This window comes from Amblyraja radiata, chromosome 22 (assembly GCF_010909765.2).
Source record: "Amblyraja radiata isolate CabotCenter1 chromosome 22, sAmbRad1.1.pri, whole genome shotgun sequence".
Lineage (NCBI taxonomy): Eukaryota > Metazoa > Chordata > Chondrichthyes > Rajiformes > Rajidae > Amblyraja > Amblyraja radiata.
Window position 1 is genome coordinate 3,594,182 of NC_045977.1, and position 21,060 is coordinate 3,615,241.

A 21,060-nucleotide genomic window follows, 5' to 3' on the forward strand; every position below is an offset into this window, starting at 1 on the left:
GTAATGTCCTCTTGTTTGAATCTTTCCTACTCTCAGTGGGAAAAGCTTATCCACGTCAACTCTGTCTATCCCTCTCATCATTTTAAAGACCTCTATCAAGTCCCCCCTTAACCTTCTGCGCTCCAAAGAATAAAGACCTAACTTATTCAACCTTTCTCTGTAACTTAGTTGCTGAAACCCAGGCAACATTCTAGTAAATCTCCTCTGTACTCTCTCTATTTTGTTGACATCCTTCCTATAATTGGGCGACCAAAATTGTACACCATACTCCAGAATTGGTCTCACCAATGCCTTGTACAATTTTAACATTACATCCCAACTTCTATACTCAATGCTCTGATTTATAAAGGCTAGCACACCAAAAGCTTTCTTTACCACCCTATCTACGTGAGATTCCACCTTCAGGGAACTATGCACAGTTATTCCTAGATCCCTCTGTTCAACTGCATTCCTCAATTCGCTACCATTTACCATGTACGTCCTATTTTTATTTGTCCTGCCAAGATGTAGCACCTCACACTTATCAGCATTAAACTCCATCTGCCTTCTTTCAGCCCATTCTTCCAAATGGCCTAAATCTCTCTGTAGACTTTGGAAATCTACTTCATTATCCACAACACCACCTATCTTAGTATCATCTGCATACTTACTAATCCAATTTACCACACCATCATCCAGATCATTGATGTACATGACAAACAACAGTGGACCCAACACAGATCCCTGAGGCACCCGACTAGTCACCGGCCTCCAACCTGACAAACAGCCATCCACCATTACTCTCTGGCATCTCCCATTCAGCCACTGTTGAATCCATCCTGCTACTCCTGCATTAATACCCAACAATTGAACCTTCTTAACCAACCTTCCATGAGGAACCTTGTCAAAGGCCTTACTAAAGTCCATATAGACAACATCCACTGCTTTACCCTCATCAATTTCCCTAGTAACCTCTTCAAAAAATTCAAGCAGATTAGTCAAACATGACCTTTACACTTAACTATACATATTAGGGACAATTTACATTTGTACCAAGCCAATTAATCAACAAACCTGTATGCCTTTAAAGAGTAGAAGGAAACTGAAGATCTCGGTGAAAACCCACGCAGTCGCAGGAAGGATGTACAAACTCTCTACAGACAGCACCCATAGTCGGGATCAAACCTGTATCTTTGGCGCTATAAGGCAGGAACTCTACTTTTAACTTATTTTCACTAGTATTACCAGCTTCTCTGTGGCTTTGAAGATCTCACAGGCTGAAGAAGGGTCTCGACCCGAAACATCATCTATTCCTTTTCTCTGATTTCGGGTCGAGACCCTTCTTCAGCCTGTGAGCCTATCAGCCTATTCTCTGATCGAACCCGGGTCTCTAGCAGCAACTCTACTGCTGCACCACCGTGCCTATCTTAACATTTACACCCTTGCGACATCACTGGCAACAATAATCACAGAAATTAGAGAGCAGGTTATCATTGCAAGAGGGATATTCAGGCATAGTTCTAAACTTATTTATTAGCATAAGGACCAATAAGGTACAGAGAGTGAATGAAAGTGACATTATTCCTACGACACATATTATTGGTGCCAACCAAGTGACTGTGAAAGCCCCAACACCTTCACTCACACTAGAATTCTTTTCAGGACATAACAATGGCCACAGCAATTATTCTACAGGCCTCTCTGCAATCTTAATGTGTTTATTCCTCAGCAATGCAGGGTAAATACACAAAATATCTGCCCATTACAGCATGGGCCACAGAAGTATAGAGTCATAGTCATAGAGTATGGAAACAACTTTGGCCCAACTTGCTGGACTCACCAAAATCTTGTACAACTGTAACATGACATCCCAACTTCTATAATCAATATGTGTAAGAAGGAACTGCAGATGCTGGTTTAAACTGAAGATAGACATAAAATGTTGGAGTAACTCAATGGGACAGGCAGCATCTCTGGAGAGAAGGAATGGGTGATGTTTCAGGTCGAGACCTTTCTTCAGTCTGACCCTACTTCTATCTTCTACACTCAATATCCTGACTGATGAACACCAATGTACCCATAGCCTTCTTGACCACCCTACCTACATGTGAGGCCACTTTCAAGGAACTATGTACCTGTACTCCTAGATCCCTCTGCTCTACAACACTCCCCATGACCTTTCAATTTACTATGGAGGTCCTGCACTGGTTTGACTTCTCATAATGCAACACCTCATGCCAGCCGATAACTTCTTGTGAATTTGGAGGCAGGATGTAAAAATTGGCTTCGTAAGTTCCTTAGAACACCGGGATCAGCAACAAACCTGGAATTCTTATATCCTGCTTTGATCAGAATAATTCGGGAGGAATAAAGGAAAGCAACGTTTTATTAAAGGGTAATACAGGCTCACCACCAACATTTTCCAGCAACTGGTGGACCTCCTTTAACCCAGACAAAATTATGAGAGTGCACTTCAAATCCCCCCCAGAAGTCCCCCCGAAAATGTGGCACCTAGGCTGGGCGGGGCGGGGCGGTTGATCCCGACCTCATTAGGGCTTCCGAGTCTGACCTAGCGGGTCCAATTTGTTGCTGTGGCCGAGGCCCTGGAACTCTGGCCCGGCCCGGAGCCGGCAGATCCGTTCCCATAGCTACCGTTCGATACGAACTTTCCGACTCTATCCCGAGACCGTGACCTCTGTTGGTCCAGCAAAACGGATAATGCGGCAAGGCTCTGGAACCAAGGATGCCGGAAGATCGGTGGTGGACCGGTAAAGCAATATGATACAGCTCTAGCAACCCAGTTCAATGCTAATTTTCAGAGCTGTCCGGTCCTCCCTGTGACTGTGTGGGTCTCGGTAATCGACAGGAGCCAGGCAAATTCCATAATGCTGCTGCTTCACATTTAAACCAAATACTGAAACTCTCAGGAACAGAGCAAGAAGCGAACATGATCATTTGACCTCACCGACCTCTGGCTGAGGAGTTACACAGTGATATTACTCATCTTATCACAGCTCTAGACTGGGACTTGAATCTGCAACCCACTGCATCAGAGGTGAGCGCTGTTAGCTGACACAACTGAAGGTAAGTCATGTGGAGCTGACTTATCAATGCGTGAAATCACCCAGGAACTTGCCACCATAGAAGCTGTGATTCAACATGAGCTGTTCCACTCTGTGGAAATTGTTTCTGAAATTACTGTCAGAATTCAAAACCAGCTGGAATATGCAGGTTTATAAAAATCCTCACCTTTTACATTGAGCCCAGGAATTGGATTATGATAGATCTGATGACTGTTTGAAATTACAATTTATGCCAATGAACAGAACAATTTGCTCAGCAAATAGCTTCTCAAATGCATTTAAGAGCTTTAATGCCATGTATCCCAGGTGCAATCAGAACACTTCAGAGTTCAGTTTTCTGTTTGACATTAAATTAGCTTGGCTTTTCTTCCAATGGTTACATCAGCATAAAACAAGTTGAGCAATTTCTCCCTGGAACTGTTTTTGGTACACTGTCAGTTGTTGAAGCCATTAGTTCTTGAGTGTTGTTGTGATCTGGTTCCTCAAGTTATCTTCTGTGAGCTACTCATACGGTGTATGTCCTCCATCCTGATATGTTTGTCCAATGTTAATATGCAATAAATGAATCACTGTCCTCGGGGAGCGGGGTGGTGAGATGCAAGATAAATAATGTCTCAACTAATTTTATGATGTATCGATCCACACTTTGCTTGTCTTGCGGTGTGGGCAAACTCATTTCTCCACATAGCAGATGAGTAGTGTCACTCCTGCTAATAGTTATCATTACCAGTGCGTGAATGAGTTTGTAAAAATGAGCACTGCGGTTTCAATCAGATGCTGACCTCAGCCGTTTGCCATTATTACAGTGGCCTGGGCTGCCAGGAATGGAAACTGAAGCATCTTTTTTTTCCCCCAGGGCTGTACTTGTCTATCACCAATGATTTTCTCATTTTTCTCCAAAACAAGTTCATTTTTAAGCAACCATAGATTCATGGTTCAAATTAAACACCTGACACATCATCTGTTTCCATGATGCTGACATGGAATAATATTTCCACAGGCTTATAGGGCAGATTTAAAAATAAGAGATTTAACAGTAAACTATATAAAGATGGGCAATGCTTTAAGCTATTAATCTTTTAAGCTTTTAATACATTTATATGAATACAAGTTGTGGAGAATAGAGCATACCGCAGTTTTAACTCTTGGCACCAACACCACATTGTCAATAATTTGATTTAGCAATCCAATTGGGGTTTACCAAAGCTTTATTGTAGTGTTAACAGATTAATTCAAATACAAAGACAATTCAAGTAACAATTAATGGAATCAAGGTTGAATGTATTGGGTCTGAGCTGCTGGATAGGAGAATAGTACAGAAAGATTCATTCAAAAGTCATCTGCAATTGAACCACTTCACGGTACGGGGCGGTGGTGCAGTGGTAGAGTTTCTGCCTTACAGCGCGTGCAGCGCCGGAGACCCAGGTTCGATCCTGACCAAGGGTGCTGGCTGTACAGAGTTTGTACACACTCCAACTATATACAAGTTTGTAGGTTAATTGGCTTGGTATAAGTGTAAATTGTCTCTAGTGTGTAGGAATGTGTTAATATGCGGGGATTGCTGGTCGGTGCGGACTCAGTGGGCCGAAGGGCCTATTTCCGCTCTGGATCTCTAAACTAAACTAAACTAAAAATGTTCTTCAGTTTATGATGATACAAAAGTGAGTGATTTTGCAGATAGCACACATGGTTGTGAAAGATTTCAGCAGGATCTGGATTAATTGGCCAGGTGGGCTGAGGAATGGTTGACGGAATTTAATACAGAGAAGTGTGAGGTGTTGTATTTTGGGATGTCTAACAAGGGCAGAACCTACACAGTAAATGGTAGGCCTCTGGGTAGTGTTGTAGAGCAGAGGGATCTAGGAGTACAGGTGCATGGTTCCTTAAAGGTCGAGTCTCAGGTAGATAAGGTGGTCAAAAAGGCTTTTGGCACTTTGGCCGTCATCAGTCAGAGTATTGAGTGTATAAGTTGGGAGGTCATGTTGCAGTTGTATAAGACGTTGGTGAGACCACATTTAGAATATTGTGTTCAGTTCTGGGCACCATGTTCTAGGAAAGATATTGTCGAGCTTGAAGGGTTCAGAAAAGATTTACGAGGATGTTGCCATGACTAGAGGGTGTGAGCTATAGGGAGAGGATGAGTAGGCTGGGTCTCTATTCCAAGTAGCGCAGGAGGATGAGAGGTGATCTTATAGAGGTGTACAAAATCATGAGAGGAATAGATCTGGTAGATGCACAACGTCTCTTGCCCAAAGTAGTGGAATCAAGGACCAGAGGACATAGGTTCAAGGTGAAGGGGAAAAGATTTAATAGGAATCTGAGGGGGTAACTTTTTCACAAAAGGGTGGTGGGTGTATGGAACAAGCTGCCAGAGTAGATAGGTAAATCTGGGATTATCCCAGTGTTTCAGAAACAGTTAGACAGGTACATGGATAGGACAGGTTTGGAGGGATAAGGACCAAGCGCAGGCAGGTGGGACTGGTGTAGCTGGGTACATGGTGGCCGGTGTAGGCGAGTAGACTGCAAACTCATCGATGTCTGGCAGCAGTGCGGACGGAGATACGATAAGGAAAAAATTGCATCTCCGTCGAGGTAAGAGATTAGAAAAAGTTTCCCCTAACCCTCCCCTACCCCACCCCCATATAAAAAGAAGCTAAATAACACCAAGAACATACATTTAACACGTACAATTAAAACACAAAGAAGGAAAGGACAGACTGTTGGTGAGGCAGCCATGGCTGGCGCCACCCGGTGTGTGAGCATACAACATAGAACATTACAGCACAAGAATATATAATGTTTTTTCTACAGTTCCATTCCAGGGATGTACAATATTGTATGAAATATTATTTCATTAATGCTTCCTTTCAAAATTGAAGCCAGCATTATGAGTGTGTAGGAAGGAACTGCAGATGCTGGTTCTAACCGAAGATGGTACAAAATGCTGGAGTAACTCAGCGGGCCAGGCAGCATCTCTGGAGAGAAGGAATGGGTGACGTTTCGGGTCAAGACTCTTCCACAGCTTTGTTTCCAGGATTGGTGTTAACTTTGTAGCTTTATTGTGTACCACATCCAACACTTGAATCTTGGAACTTGGTGGCATGAGCTGGTTGCAGTCCACAGAAGTGTTGGCAAACCCTGTAGTTTTAACAGGCTTTCTTTGGCTTGTGAGCATACTGTAGATTTAAAATGAGATCAGGATTCACCTAGAATCACACCTAACCTCAGTGTGGGTTTTCTGACCTTTGAGGCATGGTCAGTCTATTTGAGGCATAAGTGCAACTATGAAAAGTTGGATACAGGAGAGGTGGAATGAGGAATGTTTGGAGATGGGAATGGGAGATGTCCTACACTCATCGCCATATATGCAACATACTCAATGAACATACTCAACCCCAATAAAACTGGATATTCCAAAGGCATGGAGTGATGGCAAGAAATCAGACTCAAGGAGAACTATATTGTATCTTGACATCATGTGAGAAGAACTTCAACAATCTGCTGGCAACTGCAAAGGGAAGTGTAGATCTTCATCTCTCCTCTTGTCTCTCATCTTCCACCACAAAGCACACCCAGTCTCTGCATTAGATTCTTCTTCATCAGTTCATGGATATTTCACCATGTTCTTTGTTCTATGTTCCATATTGTTCGATGGTCTATACCTCCTATACCCTTATTCTAAGCACACACCCACTTGTTAACAGGCTGCTCCTAAATATTTTGGTTTAGTTTAGAGATACAGCATGGAAACAGGCCCTTCGGCCCACTGAGTCTGCACCGACCAGCGATCCCTGCAGACTTCAGCGGTTGCAGGGGAAGGTACCTGGGGAGGGAGTGGTTTAGGTGGGAAGGGACGAGTTAACCAGGGAGTTGCGGAGGGTGGAAAGGGGTGGAGATGGGAAGATGTGACTAATGGTGGATCCCATTGGAGGTGGCAAAAATGTCGGAGGATTAAGTACCATACGGCTGATGGGGTGGAAAGTTAGGACTAGGGGGAGAGGGAGTAAGGTGGAGTTGCAGGATACTGAAGTGTGGAAGAAGGGAACACCTGTGCCATAAAGAATGAGAACCTCGGATGTCCTGGTATGGAACACCTCATCTTGGGCGCAGAAGCGGCGTAAACGGTGGAAATAAAGGTGACTAATAAAGGTGTCAAAGGCTAGAGGGAGAAAGCAGGAGAATGGGGGTGTGAGGGAAAGATAGATCAGCCATGACTGAACGGCAGTGTAGAGTTGATGGGCTGAATGGCCTAACCCTGCTCCTATGACATGAACTTATGAACGTGATCATGCGGTGCTCCTTGTGGCCAAGCATGCGGAATGGACGTGGCCAGCAGCGGCATGGAGCGCTGGAGCAGCAGTAGAGTCGCATAATATCATTTGGCCAGGCCGACCCCTGCAACTCTGACTCTGTCACCTCTGCAACTCTGACTCTGTCACCAGGATAATGGGCCTTTATGGCTCCACAATGATCCCGACAAACCACTTAAGAGTTTTGTGCTTTTAGGCCCTGCATACAAGATCATATTAATTCAGTGTGGTGAGAGATTTCCCCAGTGGTGCTTTCACCAGTTGTTAGCGTTTCTTATTTTAGTTTAGTGATACAGCACGGAAACAAGCCCTTCAGCCCACCGAGTCCACACCAACCAGCGATCCCCGCACATTAACACTACCCCAAACATACTGGGGATAATTTTACAGTTATACTTTTATACCAAGCCAATTAACTTGCAATCCTGTACGTCTTTGGAGTGTGGGAGGAAACCAGAGATCTCGGAGGAAACTTCCACAGGTCACGGCGAGAACATAAAACTCCATATAGACAGCACCCATAGTCAGGATCGAACCTGTGTCTCTGGCACTGTAGGGCAGTAGCTCTACCACTGCGCCACCATGCTGCCCTCGATATGACACCATTGAATATGATCAAAGCTAAAACTGATCAATTTTTAGATACTGAGACACTTGGGTGGTATAATGATTGTGGAGAAGTGGGCTTGAACTGTAGGGTTAGCCTTGCTCTTATTCAATGCTAGACATGCTCAAGCTTGGTCTACTCCTGCTTGTACTTTTAATACGTTTAATTAATCAGAGATGATTTATTAATTTTCTCATTTGATTTTAATTTCTGGACACTTTTTTTTAATTCAATTCCTGGTTAGAAATTCACCCAGCCAGAAATCTCTCTCATAAATGTTTTCAGAAATACCATGGCAATAGCTGCACTGTCACCTTCCAGTCACGATAATTACCCCATAGTCAGGAACCATCTACAGCAGGTTAACTGGTAACTGCAGAGAGCCACAACAAGCTGGAGTAAGTAAGCGGGTTCACTCAGGGTTATCTCAACAGAGTAACTCAGTTAACTGCCACTGATCTTTATGCCTAGAAAATAGAGCTCACCCTAAATGTCTGCATGGACTTTTATCAAGGCCTTTGACAGGGCTTGTACGATAGGCTAAATCACATGGGATCTAGGGAAAGCTGCTCAATTGGATACATAATTGACTTGCTGTGGAAGAGTTAGTCAAGAGGAGGTTTTAATAATGGAGGCGTGTGAACAGTTGTGTGCCACTGCAATCAGTGCTGTTATTTAATTTGAATGACATCCTGTTAATATAGATAGTATTTTTGCAAAGGACACTGTAATTGATGGTGTGGCGAAGAGTGAAAAGGATTATCTAAGGCTACAACAGGATCTAGATTAGCTGGGGAAGTGGGGCAAAGAATGATAAATGGAATTTAACGCGTGCAAGGTATTGCATTTTGGTAAATTAAACCAGGGCAGAAGTTACGCAGTAAATGGTAGGTGGAGTGTTGTAGACCAGCAAGACCTAGGGGTACAAGTACAATTCCCTAAAAGTGGAGGCACGGTAGACAGGGTGATGGAGAAGGCATTTGGCATGCTTGTCCTTTCAGTTGGTATAGGAGTTGGGACATCTTGTCACAACTGGGCAAGTAATTGGTGATACGTGCAGTTCTTGGGGCTCACCTTTAGGACGGATGCTATTAAGCTGGGAAGGGCGCGGAAAAGATTCACAATTCCAGTTGCTGAGACTGGCGGGCTTGCGTAAGGGGTGAGGGGTGACCATGTAGAGGCATAGAAAATCATGAGGGGCATAGTTAAGGTGAATGGTCATAGGTTGTTCATCCTGAGTTGTGGGGATCGAAATATAGAACGCAGAGACTTAAGATAAAGGGGAAAGACATAGGGGGCCTGAGGGCAACTTTCTCATACAGAGGATATTGGGTAGATGGAATGGGCTGTGGAGTAAGCTGTAGATGTGGGTACAATTGCAATATTTGGAAACATTCAAGAATGTAGGCAAATGTTGATGAAATTCAAAAATGTAGGTAAATGTTGATGTTGGGCCAAATAACTTTTCCAACTGTAAAGGAACCAAATTGCAGTGGGTTTAAAAAGATGTCACAGAGTTGAGGGACAACACAAAGGTGGAACGGTTACATCCAGTAGAAGTGGACATACAGCTACCACACCATCACAAATATCTCTGGATCATCAGCAGAGATTGAGCCCTACGCTTAAAGTGCCAGCAAACCAGTGTGAGTCATGGACTCTTCAGTCTGCAGCATTTTTTCTGCTGTGACCATGGCATTGTGAAACACAGTAGTGATGTATGATCAATCAGGGCATTAAAACCCAGCCAGGCAGTTCAAACAGCAACAGATCAAAGCCCTTGTTGGATCCCTTTAATTCCCATCTCCTTGCTGACTAGCTGTTGAGTTTATTCCATGATTTACTGCGTTAATCACAAACATAAAGGCCAATTTTCACTATTCGGACAGAGATAAGGCTCACGCAGATTGATACCATTGTTATCAGTGCTAATGATACTGGAAAAGTGCCAGTGGTTTTAAAGTGAACCACAGGTATAGATGCTCTGTCCAATGTAGCAATTGGCAGAATTTAACTAAGAACTTGTCATTATTCTGCCAAAGTATGCCAAACTGGTTTTATGTTTGATTTGCACAGAAAAATGGTCCATTTCAGTTTCCCTTGTATGTGAAAAACAAAGTTACGAGTTTTTAATAGGAATCTGAGAGGTAACTTTTTCACGCAAAGGGTGGTGGATGTATGAAACAAGCTGCCAGAGGAGGTAGTTGAGGCTGGGACAATCCCAATTTTAAAGAAACAGTTAGACAGGTACATGAATAGGACAGGTTTAGAGGAATGAAAGGAAATAGTAAAAATTGGAAAGAGCCATGGTTTTCAAGGTAAATTGGACACGGTTCGCAAAAAGAGAGAGATCTACAATAATTATAGGCAGCATGGAATAAATGAGGTGCTTGAGGAGTATAAAGAATGTAAAAAGAATCTTAAGAAATAAATTAGAAGAGCTAAAAGAAGATATGAGGTTGCTTTGGCAAGTAAGGTGAAAGTAAATCCAAAGGGTTTCTACAGCTATATTAATAGCAAAAGGATAACGAGGGATAAAAATTGGTCCATTAGAGAGACAGTGGACAGCTATCTGCAGAGCCAAAAGAGATGGGGAAGATATTGAACAATTTCTTTTCTTCGGTATTCACCAAGGAGAAGGATATTGAATTATGTGAGGTAAGGGAAACAAGTAGAGTAGCTATGGAAACTATGAGAATCAAAGAAAAAGAAGTACTGACACTTTTGAAAAATATAAAAGTGGATAAGTCTCCAGGTCCTGACAGGATATTCCCTAGGACATTGAGGGAAGTTAGTGTAGAAATAGCAGGGGCTATGACATAAATATTTCAAATGTCATTAGAAACGGGAATAGTGCCGGAGGATTGGCGTACTGCGCATGTTGTTCCATTGTTTAAAAAGGGTTCTAAGAGTAAACCTAGCAATTATAGACCTGTTAGTTTGACGTCAGTGGTGGGCAAATTAATGGAAAGGGTATTTAGAGATAATATATATATAAACATCTGGATAAACAGGGTCTGATTAGGAACAGTCAACATGGATTTGTGCCTGGAAGGTCATGTTTGACTAAACTTCTTGAATTTTTTGAAGAGGTTACTCGGGAAATTGATGAGGGTAAAGCAGTGGATGTTGTCTATATGGACTTTAGTAAGGCCTTTTACAAGGTTCCTCATGGAAGGTTGGTTAAGAAGGTTCAATTGTTGGGTATTAATGTAGGAGTAGCAAGATGGATTCAACAGTAGCTGAATGGGAGATGCCAGAGTGTAATGGTGGATGGCTGTTTGTCAGGTTGGAGGCCGGTGACTAGTGGGGTGCCTCAGGGATCTGTGTTGGGTCCACTGTTGTTTGTCATGTACATCAATGATCTGGATGATGGTGTGGTAAATTGGATTAGTAAGTATGCAGATGATACTAAGATAGGTGGTGTTGTGGATAATAAAGTAGATTTCCAAAGTCTACAGAGAGATTTAGGCCATTTGGAAGAATGGGCTGAAAGAAGGCAGATGGAGTTTAATGCTGATAAGTGTGAGGTGCTACATCTTGGCAGGACAAATCAAAATAGGACGTACATGGTAAATGGTAGTGAATTGAGGAATGCAGTTGAACAGAGGGATCTAGGAATAACTGTGCATAGTTCCCTGAAGGTGGAATCTCATGTAGATAGGGCGGTAAAGAAAGCTTTTGGTGTGCTAACCTTTATAAATCTGAGCATTCAGTATAGAATTTGGGATGTAATGTTAAAATTGTACAAGGCATTGGTGAGACCAATTCTGGAGTATGGTGTACAATTTTGGTCGCCCAATTATAGGAAGGATGTCAACAAAATAGAGAGAGTACAGAGGAGATTTACTAGAATGTTGCCTGGGTTTCAGCAACTAAGTTACAGAGAAAGGTTGAATAAGTTAGGTCTTTATTCTTTGGAGCGCAGAAGGTTAAGGGGGGACTTGATAGAGGTCTTTAAAATGATGAGAGGGATAGACAGAGTTGACGTGGATAAGCTTTTCCCATTGAGATTAGGGAAGATTCAAACAAGAGGACATGACTTCAGAATTAAGGGACAGAAGTTTAGGGGTAACATGAGGGGGAACTTCTTTACTCAGAGAGTGGTAGCTGTGTGGAATGAGCTTCCAGTGGAGGTGTTGGAGGCAGGTTCGATTTTATCATTTATAAATAAATTGGATAAGTATATGGATGGGAAAGGAATGGAGGGTTATGGTCTGAGTGCAGGTAAATGGGACTAGGGGGAAAAAAGTGTTCAGCACGGACTTGTAGGGCCGAGATGGCCTGTTTCCCTGCTGTAGTTGTTATATGGTTATATGGATATGGACCAAACATATTTAGAATTTAGAAGAATGAGAGGGCATCTTATTGAAACATATAAGATTAAGGGATTGGACACGCTAGAGGCAAGAAACATGTTCCCGATGTTGGAGGAGTCCAGAACCAGGGGCCCCAGTTTAAGAATGAAGGGTAGGCCATTTAGAATGGAGATGAGGAAAAACATTTTCACCCAGAGTTGGAATTCGCTGCCTCAGAAGGCAGTGGAAGCCAATTCTCTGGATGCTTTCAAGAGAGAGTTAGATAGAGCTCTTAAAGATAGTGGGGTCAGGCGATATGGTGAGAAGGCAGGAACGGGGTACTGAATGTGGATGATCAGCCATGATCACAGTGAATGACGGTGCTGGCTCAAAGGGCCGAATGGCCTCCTCCTGCACCTACTGTCTATTATTGTCTATTCTACAACACGGCAGGTGAGACTAGTGTAGCTGGGACATGTTGGCCGATGTAGGCACGTTTGGCCGAAGGGCCTGTTTCCACACTGTATCGCTCTATGACTCTACGAGTTCTTATCTGCTGCCAGCTACAAATTGTTGAACTCCAGGCTTGCTTCACTTTCCCTCTGGTGAGCATTCCCATCCTGTTGAAACCTGCTTCCTTGTCCTTTTTGCACAAGAAACCATGCCCAGCCTCACCCTCTCCATGTTGTAGGAGAACTGACTCACCCATCAAAGGCCAAAGCACATTCAGGTGAAGTCACCCATTTAAGATGAAAAATAATTTCTTCACTCAGAGGATTGGGACACTTTGGAAATCTCTACTCCTGGAGGTCGTGTCATTGATTTTATCTAACAAATCATCTTAACTACAACCAATCAAGGAGGGTAGGTGAACATGTGTAAGTGAGGTTAAGGCCAGGATTTGATCAAAATAGTACGCCTTGTTTGAGGAGACAAGCAGCCAACTCATGTTTCCATTACTGATTCAAGATCCAGTGGAAGAGCAGAGGTGAAGGCTGAGGGAGGTGGAACTGGTGGCCCTCCACCCAATGGAGCAAACATGCCTCTAGATTCATAGCCTTGCTCACCAACAAGCAAGCTTTGAAGATAATGAGGTGAAAGTCTTCAATGTGCAGGATATCTCACTACCAGCTGTATCAATCCATTCACTTTGCACCGAGGCATCACATGTTCAACTTGTTTGTCAACTTCATAATACATTGTAAAAGCTGTCAGCTACTGCTGTTGGTCTGAAGAAGGGTCTCAACCCGAAATGTCGCCTATTCCTTTTCTCCACAGATGCTGTCTGATCCGTTGAGTTACTCTACCTTTTTATGGCCTACTTGGTTTAAACCAGCATCTGCAGATCCTTCCTACACAGCTACTTCTGCCTTGCCTGTCTGTGCCACCTGTGTGTGGCAACCAGTGCCTGTAATCTCCACCCATGGGTTCCACTCATCTGTATCTACCAGGACCAGATACAGAGCTACTCTAGCTGTCCACACCCTCAGTCTAGAGGTGGTGTGCGGTGGGGGAGTGACTGGGCATTGGGCAGTGAGGTACAGAGGTCCACCAGAAGGCAATCCGCTGTTCCAGGTGTGGACTCCTATATTTCGGCGACACCAAGCACAGGCTCTGCGAACGTTTCGCTGAACAACTTCGCTCAGTCCGTCTAGGCCGACACGAAGGGCCGAATGGCCTACTCCTGCCCCTTTTTTCTATGTTTCTATGTTTCTATGATCTCCCGGTTGGAAGCACTTTAACTCTCCCTCCCATTCCCACACTGACCTTTCTATCCTGGGCCTCCTCCATTGTCAGAGTGAGGCCCATCGTAAATTGGAGGAACCACACCTCATATTTCGCTTGGGCAGCTGACAACCCAGCGATATGAACGTTGATTTTTCCAACTTCAAGTAACCCTTGCTTTCCCTCTCCCTCCACTCCTCCCCCACCCTAGTTCTCCGACTGGTTTCACTGTCCTCCTGATTAACTTTACTGTTTGTATGCGTCGTTGTCAACTTTCTTCCAGCCAACAATGAACCATTCTACATTTTCTTTGATCTGTCCTTACCCTTCCATATGTCTAGTCTCCCTCTCCCCCGACTCTCAGTGTGAAGAAGGGACTCAATCCGAAACATCACCCATTCCTTCTTTCCAGAGATGCTGCCTGTTCCACTGAGTTACTCCAGCATTTTAGACAATAGACAATAGACTATTGTGTCTATCTTTCATGTAAATCAGCATCTGCAATTCCTTCCTACACAAAACTGGGACGAGGCTTCATTATCTATTCCACTGTCACTGATTCTAACAGTTTAAATAATTCTCTTATCTACCTATTTGCCTACTGAAGTGAGGGATACATCAGATCCTGTTGTGGATCTAACATGTTCAAGAAGGAACTGCAGATGCTGGAAAATCGAAGGGCCGAAACGTTGCCTATTTCCTTCGCTCCATACATGCTTCCGCACCCGCTGAGTTTCTCCAGCAATTTTGTCTACCGTGGATCTAACCTGGTGGATCTAACCTGGTGGATCTAACCTTGTGGATCTAACCTGGTGGATCTAACCTGGTGGATCTAACCTTGTGGATCTAACCTGGTGGATCTAACCTTGTGGATCTAACCTGGTGGATCTAACCTGGTGGATCTAACCTGACATCGGATCTATCTGGTGACTTCCCCAGGGTCCGGCTGTCACTGGGCCATGGGGAGCCCAGTCTGGGCAACTCCTGAAGCTGTCAACAGATACCAGACCATTGTGATTCACATCATATGAATCTGGAATCTAATTTAGTTTGTACATCTGGATACTTGTGGAGTCGGTGGTCACAGCCCACATCCTTCGGCAAAACTTAAACTTACAGTGGATAGACACAAAAAACTAGAGTATCTCAGCGGGTCAGGCAGCAGCTCTGGAGAAAAAGAATAAGTGACGTTTCGGGTCCAAACCCTTCTTCAAACAGTCAGCAGTCAGCAATCTGAAGAAAGGTCTCGACCCGAAATGTCACCCATTCCTTTTCTCCAGAGATGCTGTCTGACCCGCTGAGTTACTCCAGCTTTTTGTGTCTATCTTTGGTTTAAACCAGCATCTGCAGTTCCTTCCTACAGGCCTCTTGTACAATACAGTTCCTAGACCACACTTGGAATATTATCTAAAGTGATGATCTCCATACCACAATAATAATATCGAAGCACCAATCTAAAAATGTATGACATGGTGTTACCAGAATGGTGCATTTGTAAACATGAGTATGATTTGTAAACATAAACAGGCTGCAACTGGTTTCGCAAGATATGAGGAGCCTCTCCCATTATTTTTATATCTGTGTGACCTTCATAAAAGCAAGGCCGACCAGAATTCACACAGCCGTTCCATACATAAAAAAACAAGCTTCTTTCTAAGAAATAAATCATATTTGGCAGTTGCATTTAGGAGAAAAAAATGCTATAACATTTGCTGCCACACTATCTGAGATATTGCACATTGTATGAATGGAGACCTCCATTTTTCCAAGCCCGCTTCTGTCTGCATCCTCAGTGAAGGCAACCTTCACTCCCGACAACTGCATTGGCAATGCACTTTCAACTTGAAAGCCGCCTGCGTCCAGCACAGGGAAGGTCTTGAATGGAAAATGTGTAGGAGGGAACTGCAGATGCTGGTTTAAACCGAAGATGTCACCCATTCCTTCTCTCCAGAGATGCTGCCTGTCCCACTGAGTTACTCCAGCTTTTTGTGTGTACCTCTGGAAAAGAACATGGTGCAAGGCAGGAATGCTCACCTGCTGCCTGCCAAAAGGTCACTCCAGTGGTAAAGTGGATCAGAGCAAGATTTCAAAGTCACTCTTACAACAGGTGGCTCTGCAAAGATCACTTGTTTCACAGCATGCATCTAGGAAAAACGCTGCAATTACTACACACTAATTAGCCTAAAAGCTCTGTGTGCTTGCACATAAAAGTAAGCCTGACTACTGCCTGCTGCTATATTGTGTGCGCGTTTGAATCCTGTTGCGGCCAGATCTGGGATGTGTCTAGCTGAGTTAGTCAGCGGAGATGTCGTTGCAATGCCAGTTTAATCACTCACCATCTGTGAACACTGGGCTTTCTGCTGCCTGCTGCGCCCAATACAGGGATTTATTTATTATATTACACTGAGTAACTACAGTGGAACATCTGCTACAAGATTCAGTACTGCACAACTTTCTAATTGAACATGCAAACACTGTGGTTTTAGTGGGCAATCATGCCCATTAAAATGTGCTTTCAAATATGGAAGAATATTTTGAAAATGACAACGACAGAAATTAAAGATAACATTTATGGAAGACTCGCTGCCTTATAAAATGTAAATCATTTCAAACCAAAATATAAATGAATGCACCACCTGAATTTATTTTCATCCATATCATGACTTAATGGATAACGTATTTGCTACATTTTTTAGATATTTTGATCAACAACTGAGATTGTGAGATTGAATTCATAAAGTCTTGACACCTTGTCACATTTCATGAGCTTATAATTTTGCATTTTTTCATAGACGCCTGATTCAGCAACCACGCATCACTGACTTCTCATCATCTGAATGTAGGGAAAGGTAGTTTTAACCTCAAGCTGTTTGACATTATGTGCTTTCTTTTTAAGAGTTGCTGGTTTCAGTGGGTTGTTTTCTGTGGGGTACAATTGGCCTTTCCTCTCTTATTCTTCACTATTTCTCTCAATTTGTAGATCTATTGTTTGCAGTGTTTGCAGCGTTCATCCACCAAGCCTTGCTGTATCTCCTGGTTAATAACCATTTTAACTTCCAGTCCCATTCCCATGGCAAACTTTCTGTCCTGGGCCTCCTCCATTGCCGGATTGAGGTCTGATCCAATCTGGAAGAACATCACCTCATATTGGGTGAGCTTACAACCCATTGGTATAAATATTGAACTCTCTAATTTTAGGTGACTAACCAACAAGTTGTCGTGAAGCTGTCGTGGCACTGTAATTTCCTGTAAAGGATTATTAAAGGTATAATCAATCAACAAAGCATCTTCTTTATTTCTCTCTCCTCTCTTTCTTGTGCCTCACCTGGATGTACACCCATTTCTCATACTGTCCCCTTTCACCTATATCCCTTCCTCTGGCCTTACATTTCTCATGCCTCCTCCTTACCTCACAGTCTTTTGGCTCCTCTACATCATTGCCCGTTGACCACTAATCTCCCAATCAACCTCCCTCACCCATATCCACCTATCACTTGTCTGGCTTTTCTCCACCCCACCTCTCTTATAGCTCTCTTCCCCCCCTCATAGAATCAGTCTTGAGAAGAGTCCCGAAACAAAACATCAGGTATCCACATCCTCCAGAGATGCTGCCTCACCCACTGAGTTCTGCCAGTACTTTATGATTTTTCTTTTGCATCTAATGGGTGGTACAGTGGTGCAGCGGTAGAGTTGCTGCCTTAAAGCGCCAGAGTTCGGCTGCTGCCTGTACAAAGTTTGTACGTTCTCCCGTGACTGCGCGGGTTATCTCAAGCTGCTCCGCTTTGCTCCTGCATTTGAAAGGCGTGCAGGTTTGTAGGTTAATTGACTTCTGTAAATTGTCCCTAGTGTGGAGGATGCAAAACTGGAATAACTACTGCATGGATGATCACTGGTTGGCACAGGCTCGGTGGACCGAAGGGCATGTTTCCACACTGTGTCTCTAAACTAAACTATTGCAACCTACCTCAACCTTTATGCTGCTTTACATTTTGTGGTACACCCACCAGTGTGATCCTTCCTCAGTCTTATTTATATTGCAGCAATGTATCCGTAGAGGGACACAGGTGCTTAAGATTTTAAGTTAGCCCAAAAGGAAATGGTGGGAGAAAATTGTGACTATGATGATAAAGGGGACCTCAGCTGTCATAGAGTCATAGAGTGATACAGCATGGAAACAAGCCTTTCAGTCCAACTTGCCCACATTGGCCAACATGTCCCGGCTACACTAGGTCCCACCTGCCTGCATTTCGTCCATATCCCTCCAAGCCTGTCCTATCCATGTACCTGTCTAACTATTTCTTAAAAGTTAGGAAGACCTTGCCTCAACTACCTACTCTGGCAGCTTGTTCCATACACCCACCACCCTTTGTGCAAAAAGGTTACCCTTCAGATTCCTATTAAAGCCTTTCCCCTTCACCTTAATCCTATGTGCTCTGGTAATGGATTCACCTACTCTGGGCAAGAGACATTGTGCATCTTCAAGTGCAGTCTAACCTGTGTTTTGTAAAGTTGCAAGATAACATCCAAACTTTTATATTCTATGCCCCGACCAAGCATGCCGTAAGCCTTCTTCACACTCCATCTACTGTACCTGAGTTGCCACTTTCAGGGAACCATGGACCTAAACTCCAAGGTCCCTTTGTCTAACCAATATTTCATAGCGATCCCCATATGACTTCCCAAGTTCCCCCTGTGATTGTCACGGCTGGATTGCAGGTATCATGTGCCAGCTGCCCCACTGTAACATCCATTTTGCAAACTGCCAGTTGTCTCCAGAGTTTAGTTTAGTTTAGAGATACAGCATGGAAACAGGCGCATCGGCCCACCGAGTCTGCACCGACCAGCGATCCCCGCACATTAACGCTATCCTACACACTAGGGACAATTTCTGCACTTGGGGAAATTGAAGATCTCGGTGAAAACCCATGCAAGTCATGGGGAGAACGTACAAACTCCGTACAGACAGCACCCGTAGTCGGGATTGAACAAAGGTCTCCAGCGCTGCAAACGCTGTAAGGCAGCAACACTACCGTTATGCCACCGTGCCGCCCTCTCGCCCAGAGATTTGATCAGCTACACCAATATCATCGAAAGCAGTGAAACACGAATTTAGGTCCAAGTTTTATTTCAGGCCATTCAGGCGTCTCCCAGTCATGTTGTGCTGCCTGCAGACCAACACGTGGGAACACACAAATAGACCATAAAGAACCTTTCTTTACCCCACTGAACAGGTTATTAACATCACCTTAATAAGGAGATGCAGGATAGTGGCAATGTTAGTTTGAGATTTGTGCAAACCGCTTTATTAAAGGTTCATTTCAGTACTTTCACTTTAATGTCTTCCACATATTCGATGCAACATATGTGCATCCATAGCACTGCTCCAAGCATAAATGATACCCTCAGTATGTGAAATGGCAAATGCAACTGGCTGATGCTCTATTCATTTGCTTCTCCAGACACCAGTCTGCTGTTTGTTATCATCTCTGTGATACCTGAAGCATTGTGTTGTTTCAAATAATGTATTGGGAAGCAGCTTCTGTATTCCCTACTGAGAGTCACTCGGGTCAACCTGTGCTCCTGGCTGGCAGACCTTCAGATATATCAAGGTCATTTATGTAATTCAGTGCCAGCTCTCTTACCATAAACTATCTAGTATTTCACATAAAACAATAAATCCCTATTTATATTTATTTTGTTTTTTGGAATCTGCCTGTGAAGAATGGTATTAATATTGCACGCACGACACTGACTATTTCACATAAATCTTGTATTTGTAATCCAGGAGGGGAAAAGTCAAGTGTATGAGTCTTAACTCCCCAGCTGTCATTTACACAAAGATATAGTAGCAGCCAAACAGAGATCTGGTTTCCTGACCTTAACAACAAACTAACATTGACACATTCAGCTGCAGAACAGAAACGCCTTAAGCATCAAACATTTGCAAATGAAACAAGGTTTGCATTTTCAAGATCCATTTTAAAGATTGAGCATTAAAATATAGTGTAAAAACATATTAGGAGGGAGGCACATGTGCATAGACTCAAACATTCCTGGGATAGTTGTAATTATTAATTTGCTAATGGTGCAGCAATTTGTAACAAAAAGTGAGCACAGCATCACAGTATTGGGCTAGTTATCCTGTTCAAATGATACAGGTGATGATACGACCAAATCTCACCACGGCAATTAATTAATCACACAATATCAAGATTATTAATTGATGAGAGACACAAAAAACTGGAGTAACAGTGGGTCAGACAGCATCTCTGGAGGAAAGGAATAGGTGACATTTCGGGTTGAGACCTTTCTTCAGACTGATGATGAAAATTATGAAATCTGGAATTATAAAACTAGTTTCAGTCATGCTTACCAATAAATTAGTGAATTATCACAAAATAGAACGTGATTTACTAATGCTCTTAAGGGAAGAAAATCTATCTGTACTCTGTGAGGTCAATGTGTGATTATAGATAGACTCATAACAAGGAGTTAATCCTCATCTGCTCTATGAACTGGGCTGTAAAGCCACTCAGTTGTGCCACCACACTAGTTTAGTTTAGTTTAGTTTATCATTGCCACGTGTACCGAGGTACAGTGAAAAGCTTTTTGTTGCATGCTATCCAGAAAAGATACAGTCTGATAAAATCCAATTAAGGATAGTTCAAAGGTCTCCAATGAGGTAGATGGGAATCAGGACCACACTTGAGCTGATGGGACTATTCAGTTGCCTGATAACAGCTGGAAAAAAACTGTCCCTGAATCTGGAGGTATGCGATTTCAAACGTCTGTACCTCTTGCCCGATGGGAGAGAGGAGAAGAGGGGGTGACCGGGGTGAGACTGGTTCTTGATTATGGTGTGGAAAGGAGATGGTCCACATCTTCTCAAAGACAGAATTGTATCCACGTGTTATGACAGCAAATGTTTGATACCTTGTTTATTATTTATTAGACTTGTTGTCTGCATTAGACCAATGTTTGAAACAAATCTGGAGGCAGACTATTGCCGTTTGCAAATTCAGTCCCCCTGCTCATACCTGAGCTCAGTCACACTGTGG

The 21,060-nt window shown here is 43.3% G+C and overlaps 1 long non-coding RNA gene across 1 annotated transcript; it reads right to left on the reverse strand.

Moving 5' to 3' along the window:
- Positions 1-500: 500 nt before the first annotated feature.
- Positions 501-20,715, reverse strand: LOC116985465. The gene is made up of 3 exons (XR_004415269.1): positions 20,639-20,715; positions 19,752-19,754; positions 501-513 (listed from the first exon to the last, which is right to left on the reverse strand). It is a non-coding gene; the product is annotated as an uncharacterized LOC116985465 (long non-coding RNA).
- Between the last annotated feature and the right edge of the window lie 345 nt (positions 20,716-21,060).